The sequence below is a fragment of the Falco cherrug genome, chromosome 1 (assembly GCF_023634085.1).
Source record: "Falco cherrug isolate bFalChe1 chromosome 1, bFalChe1.pri, whole genome shotgun sequence".
NCBI lineage: Eukaryota > Metazoa > Chordata > Aves > Falconiformes > Falconidae > Falco > Falco cherrug.
Window position 1 is genome coordinate 27,708,821 of NC_073697.1, and position 7,717 is coordinate 27,716,537.

Consider the following 7,717-nt stretch of genomic DNA (forward strand, 5'->3'; position numbering starts at 1 on the left):
ACACTGCTGCAACTGAGTTAACATCAGCTGAGCAATTTTTTCTTAAACAGTCAGGGTATTCTGGAAATCTTCACACTCAGACTTTATCTCACCAAAAAAATGCCAAATGAAGTGTGGCCTCTGTACTGCCTGAAGTGAAGCCCTAAGGAATTAGTACCTGCACCTGTGTGAGCCACTTCTGACCTTGTGATAGGATAATGTTGAACATCTGTTACTGGGTTTTTTTCACCCCTCTTGTGAAGCTGAATTTTATAAATACCTGGGTTAATTCCCACTTGCTTATTGGGAGGAGCTTCTGTGAGAAGAAAGAAGAATAGTTAGCAAAAATAAGAATTTAATTGCAATTATCTATGGAAAAAGAGCATGCATTTGGTCCTGCGCTCATTACATACACCTGTGTTTCCAGCAATGAAGAACAATGTCTCTAGAAATGAGCACCAGCCTCAGGCAAAGTCTGTTTTCCTTTGTCTTACAAACACCATTAACTACAACTTTATACCTGGGGTGAAGCTTTTAGGAAGGCACCAATGGCAAAATAGTTCAAATATCCCACTGAAAGCCTGGGGATGGTGACTGGACCTAAAATTCAGTGGGGAATCTGCGTAAGAAACAGCATCGACCTTGTCAACCTGTATTTATCAATGGCTGGGCTGCTGTATTGCATCAGCTGGGATTTCTTCATTGTGTCAGGTACAATATACTGGGAATCATGACAGGACTGGATGCTATGGTTAAGTCTGGATTTTTTTTTTAACTCATTAATGGGCAAGGCATATTTTCTTACAGGTGTTCGAATTCTCAGCAGCAAAGGAAAAAGCTGAGATGATGCATGCTGTTTTGCTGCCTCAAAAGCTGCAGCGCTATGGAAAGTTACCTTTTTGTCAAAGACAGGGAGCTGTAGTGCTTCTACAATGATTTATCTAACAATGAAAGGACTGAGAATTAGGGAATGGGTTGAGACAGGAGAAGCAAGATTGCCCTATTAAAATACTGTCCTCAATAAAGACACCCTCATTGCTCTACATAGTGAGATTTCTACATGCATTAAGTTTGAATCTTTCCTACAGAAATGTGTCAAATGCAAAATTGTTTCAACGGGAGAAAAATCTATCTTATTCTATGGATGTCTGTTGGTCTGCATAAAGAAAAACCTGAGGGCAAAGTTGGTATAAAATGGTGAAAGCCAGTGATGACAAATCTGTTTTCCTATTCAGTATTTTTTAGAAGTATTAATAAGAACAGATGGTGGGCAGCAACAGAACATGTTCAGTTTTATCAAGACATTTGGCTAACAAGCACAGACTGAAATGTATTTCTTTCCTTCTCAACTTAATAATTTTAATTAGAGGCAAAAGGTGTGGTAGTCTCATTGTCTGGAGGCGTACATGCAATATTGTCTTGGTTGGGCAGGACTGGGTGGGAGAGAGTATCACTGCCTCTATTGAAGGGTGGTGCTATCTGTGCAATCTCTTTTTTTTTTATTATTATTATTGTTGTCTGGTAATCTAAAAAAACACAAATTCCAAATCTGCTATTGCACAACATACATAGAGATACACTGAGGCTATGCTTTCAGTTAGAGAACAAAAACATGACTTACAAAATGCATGCAAGTAATACTGCACCACTGGAGAAGAAAGGCTATTTAACAAATAGTAGGACGTACATCTATTATCTTGAGGGGGAATTTTCAAAGCTAACTATGTAACTTAGCGGTCTCTGGAACTCCTTCACTATTTAAATGCTTTTGAAAATCTCCCTTATTAACTAGTCATTTTGAACTTCATATACTCTCTCCCTAAGGACATCAAAGTGTTCTGGCAATAGTAATTAAGGATCATATGCTCTAACCAGGTCTAATGGTGTTCTCTTCATTTACCCTACTTATCTCTGGTCATAGTCTGGCTTCTTAGCAGACCTGCTTGCACAGGTGATGTGTCTTTCTGTCCTTTAACCAGCTCACCAAGCCCCAGCACAGAGCTGCTTCTCCTGCTCTTGCATGCCGTGGTGGGAGGTGGGGAGCGTACTGGCGTTGGGCTTGTCCCAAAAGGAAGTGTTGAAATGAGATTCGTTCCCTGAGCAGCCCTGGCACGATGTTCTTCCTGTGTGTTCCCCCTCTCGTGTACGGGTTATGAAAATATTCCAAATGCCTTCATCTCACAAACATGCATTTGTTAAGAGCTGTGTGCTTCTAAGATTTTCTGCAAGAAGCTAAGCTGTCGTCATGCTTTGTCATCATAGTCCTTGTGAAGTTGGCTGTGTGATATATTCATCACAAAGAAAGGTCATAGTATCGTGCAGAGTACTTTCTAACTGTAGAGCTGCCACTGACTTCAGCTTTTTATTTCACATGACTGTAAAACTTTAAACCAACAAAAGAACTGATTTTATAAGATCTTACTGAAGGTTTTCCCTTACTGACTGAAGTTCACTTCTTGAGAACTGTTTTAAGGACTGTTATCAGCCTTCTGGCTGTAAAAAGGCAAAACAGCTCTATCAGTCATTAGTTTACTGCCTTTTAGTCGCTACTGTTTAGAAGAAAGTTCAGTTCACCGTGTAAAGCTACCGCTGTGTCTGTTTATGGCAGGAAACTCGCTTTTTGCATCCCTTGTGAGTATAAATCTCTGAGATTCACAAGAGGTGGCAGGCTGCACTGCATTCCCCTGCTGCCCAGCGGGGACAGACCCTCAGTGGGGAGGCACAGGTGGGAAGGTCCGTGCTTCCTGGACACTGCGTCCCAGGGCAGGAGCTTGGGTGGCAAGAGGTGTCCTGCGCTCTGCTTGAGGGGGAGAGCTGAGGTTTTGTGCCTGTGCACAGCCATCAGCCTCACCCAAGTTGAGTCAGCTGCTTAGCAGGATTCATGTTCTAGGTCTTGTGGATCTGTCAGGCAAATGACACATGGCCTGCGTGATGTATCACAATACAGATGTGCACAATAAACTATGGTGGTTTGTTACATAATACATACATTCAAACTTTAAGTACCTAAGTTTTGGCAAGGGGGACTGATAAAAAGGCTGATTACCAGATATATCAGAGTAGTGAAAACAAAATAATGCCTTTTCCATCCCTTCCTCCTTCCATCATAAACCTTTCCAAATATCAGATACATGACTGAACCTGGAGGAAGAGGCAGCCTCATCTTCTTGTGATGACGGTGCTTTAGGAGCTGCCAGTCCTTGATGGTCTGCAGTAAACCAGGGGCAGCAAAGAAATCAAGGCCAGCCTCTGAAAAAGATACATGCACAATATTCCTAATATCAAGTGGTCTCTGCATTTACCAAACCATCACAGCACCGTGTTGCGTACCTGTGCTGGTTATCTGACTTTTTAAGAGACCAGTGGTAACAGGAAACAAGCTAAAGACAGATGAGAAAGTATAATAGCTAAGCCAGAGAATTTCAGCCTTGGTTTACTTTGTTTGGTTTTGGGGGGATACTATTTAAATAATGTCTGTGTATTAAGCTGTGTGTAGGCACACATACTTGTCTCTGTTCAAAGGTTTTAGACGTTAAGCACAATGTCATCAAGAACCTTAGTCAATATGTGTTGCTTTGTGCTGCTAGATCAGCAAACCCTGGTGGTTTATAGCAGGTGAGCATCTCATCCTCTGAGGAATTGTTATGGGTTGGTGGATGCAACTCCAGCATTAAACTAGGCACACAGGTGGGACTGAGCTCTTCCCTAATGTGCTATCTCATGGGTCACATCCCTTCTGAGAGACACAGCACCACTCTGCTCTGAGAAAAGGGATTTTACTTGTGGAGAAGCAATACCAGGCTTGCTTCTCCCTTCCTCTGGATCTGTACTTCAGGAATGCAGAGCTGGAGAGTCTCTGATAAACTGCCACTGTTCTGGGAAAGCCCCAATTATTAACAAATAAGGATAGCTCTTTTGAACTATGGTCTGTTGGCTATATTTGAATAGAAGGGCAGGCCAATGTGCTAAAACAATTTACATTTCAATAAAATAATATTATTTCATGTTTTAAAAGGTTTAGAGTGCCTACAAGGCAATTGTTTGGATGGCATGCTGTCTTACAGACAGCAGTCTGTATTTCCTGGTTCTTCTATTTGTACCTGACTGTAAGAATCGTAATATATAAAATAGCAAATGTAGATATTGGTGTAGATATCTGAAATCTAGATAAGCAAACCCAGGTTCAAATAAAATGCATCGTGTTTAACTGAGGAAGTGCTGATGACACTTTCTGGCTTGTGTTAAGCAAGAGGACTGAGTAAAAGCTGCTCTTGGTGCAAAGATCCCTGGATTCATGATTCCTGACCAGAGCAAATTTTTTTTGCACAGTATTTTTTCTACACATGATTTGAAGGCCTACTTCTACAAGCAGTTGTCTTCAGATTGCTCCTATAGGCAAACAAATGCATGTATGGAGGTTTGTAGATCTGATCTGAAATAACACTGCCTTGAGAAGAGCTACTTTGGTTTGCATGTGGTGAGATACTGGCTCTGAGCATCCAGCGTGGTTCACACTATTGGTCTGAGATGAAAATGTAGATTTTGCTACCTTACAAGGGTAGGAAGGGTGTATCTCCTATAGGGTGTGTCAGTTATGTTTCATAGATGTTGTGTACTGGTTTTGAAAAGAGAGATAAATGGTTTACTAGTAACAAACCTGTCTCACCCCATCTAATCACCTGGAGTAAAAGCTGTTGACAACAAATTTGCTCGTTCCTGTGTGGCAAAGTACCAACATCAAACCTTAATGTTTCCTGAGACTACAGCAGTCTTGCAATCACTTGTTCTTGTTGTTTCTGTTAATGATTGTGGCCAAATATAAGTAAATAAATATCTTCCTGACCATAAGCTGATTTATAGGTAAATGAGTCAGATTTTGCATGGCCTCCTTCCCTGCCCTTCTGCCATTAAATTGAGTAGTACACTGCTCTGCAAATAGATCCACTGACTTCATACCACCGTTATGGATGTGACCGATCAGCGTTGGATACCTAGCTAATTCGCATGCTGCTATACAAAAGGCAGGGCATCACCTGTTAGTTTATTTTATCTAAGCTGAAATTAACACAAATCAGCTGACTTTATTTTAGTTTATAGAAAATAATGCAAGAATAAGAATAAAAAAAAGCAAAGCACCATGCTTTTGCCATTTGTTTGCACAGATGTAGGGATGACCTAGAATGTTTAGCACAATGGATATTCACATTTTGTGGGGATGTAAATTCTGGACTTTGGGCTTTCTGCTGTTGTCTGGGGCTGACTGGTGATGTGGGTGATAGGCTTGTCACAGCATTGTCAGAGTGACTGCCTAAAATGGGCTGTGGAGCATGTCCTACAAGATGCTAGCTGTACCCTGGATACTGCTCGGTGGGTTTCACAGGGGGCTTTACTCCTTCCACTGCCTCCAAGGAAACACAAAGGCTCTCCAGCACCTTTTCTCTGGCCACCTGCCTTCCTCAGTGCTTGGCTTTTGGAGTTACTCTGCTGGAGTCCAGAGCTCCAGCTGTACGAGAGATCCTTCCAGAGAGCTTCCCAGCTCAGCCCTGAGAGCAACAGCTTAAAACCAAGCTTGCTGTCTCCTTTCCACCCCATTCATTCGTTTCGGACATACTGAAAGGCGGGCAAAGTCAGCAGAGGATGGTGCTGAGTAGGCAGTTCTGGAGGTAGAGAATTCCTGTCTGACTGCATGTTGACAAGTATCAGATAATCGACTGTGACTTGACAATGAACCCTACATAGCACAGGGAAGGAGGACTTCTGGCATGGGGAATGCTGTGCACTCACCTGACATCATCTTGGAAAGTGTTCAGGAACGGGATAACAATAGGGCTTTATTCCTTTAGGGAAACAAAAAAGGAAAATGGTGAACTCTGCAAGAAACCTTCAGGGTAGAAACCTAAGAGGGGCTATCTGAACACAGTGGCTGGGGACAGTGAAATGTTTCATTTCCCCTTTTATTACAGCTGGCAGAATTACAGGGAAGAGTAGGGTTGATGCATGCGTGCAGCTGATGAGCTATGCCACTTTGGAAAACTGGGCTAGTACGTTCAGACTTCTAGAGGCTCAGTCTTGCTCACGCTCTTTCCCTCTCACACACCCAGTACTGACTGTCAGAAATTCCTATTCACTGTTTGGCCTCTCTGGCTTCTCTTTTTCTTTTTTCTCGTACAATTACTGGTTTTACTTCTAGTGAGCTGTAACTCTTAGGTCAGAGTACAAGCTGTTGGTGGTATGCATGTTAGAGATGCTGAACCAGAATATTTCAATTCCAGTCAGTTCCACATACCTAATCTGCATATGTCCATGCATGTCGCCCATACTGCATATGTGACTTCTACAGATCTGCAGAAATACTTTTCTCACATTATGTCTGACACGCAGCTTTGCTTCTGGCATCATCTTATGATACTGTAATTTGGAAAAAGAGTGTGTGTAGGGCAGGACAGCTCACTGGGAGCTCAGGGAGGAGAACACTACAAAATTGGACTAAATTGGTTCTGAAGAATGAACAGTACAAAGCTGGCAGTTAATTTTTGGTGACTGGCATAGCACACACCTCCACAGAACCTATGCGTGCATGTTACCAAAGTGATTCAGTAGGCAAAAGCCGAGGTCATATACAAAGCACAGAGCAGACTTTCCACATACGATTCATTTAATTCCATTAACTTATTTAATGGCTGATTTGTCAGAAGGAAGTCTATTTACTACAACAGCCTAGGTAAATATGATTGATTGGCCTTGCAGGCTTCTGCAAGTTCATTTTTTAATGTTGTCACTTCATATATGGATTTCAGATATCAGAAGGGATAGAAGGAATATATGAAGGAAGTGATTGTGTGACTAAGATTTACATCATATGTACAACAAGTAGAACATTTAAGAATCACATTTGGGACTAAAGAGACTAAGGAAACACTTGTTATATAAAAAAAATCTTTCTATGATGTAAATTCCTGTCTGCCAACTGTCATTCAGCATCCTTATTATTATATGATATATGAATGGCAAGGTGATGTCATATAAGGAGTGTTTCCTGATTTTTTTTTTTACACTCAACTATATAATGTATGTATGCGTTCTGCATATACAAAACATTAATTAAATTATATTAAGTAAACCTTATGTTTTGGGAGGGAGAATCTAACTTGAGTGAAGCATAATAGCCATTAAGTTAATTTGCTGTAATTTAGAAAATGCTTCTATCATAAAACTCTCTTGCTAGTACCCAAAAGAGAAGTGTAAATTACATTATGGCAAGTTGGTTGTGAAAGCATTAAACAGTCTATATTCCACCCCCAAGAGAAGGAAAAGTGCAGGACTCCTGTAGTAAATAACAGGAACAAATATCCAAATTTTCAAACATCTTAAAGGCTGAAAATTTCAAGCTTTATTCAGTGAAGAGAGCCAGTGCTTATCCACCTGTGTTCATGTTATGTCTGCATAACTATCCCCTCTTTCAATGGGTCTCTGCTCATGTTCCAGCCAGGTAGCCGTGTCTGAATGAAGGAAATAAAGGACAAGGATGAAATGCTCTACAAGGGAAAACTGATATCTTGAATAGCATCAGGAATGATTTTGTAGTAATGGGAGTCTGTAGAGCACGTATAAAACACAGTTCCTGTGAGAGGCTTTTAGAAAAGTTACTAAATAACTGCTGAGCTGAAAACGGTGGTGAAACTGAGAGAGTGGGATCTCTGATGCTTGCTAGAAAAAGTCTAATGTTATGTCCATCCCT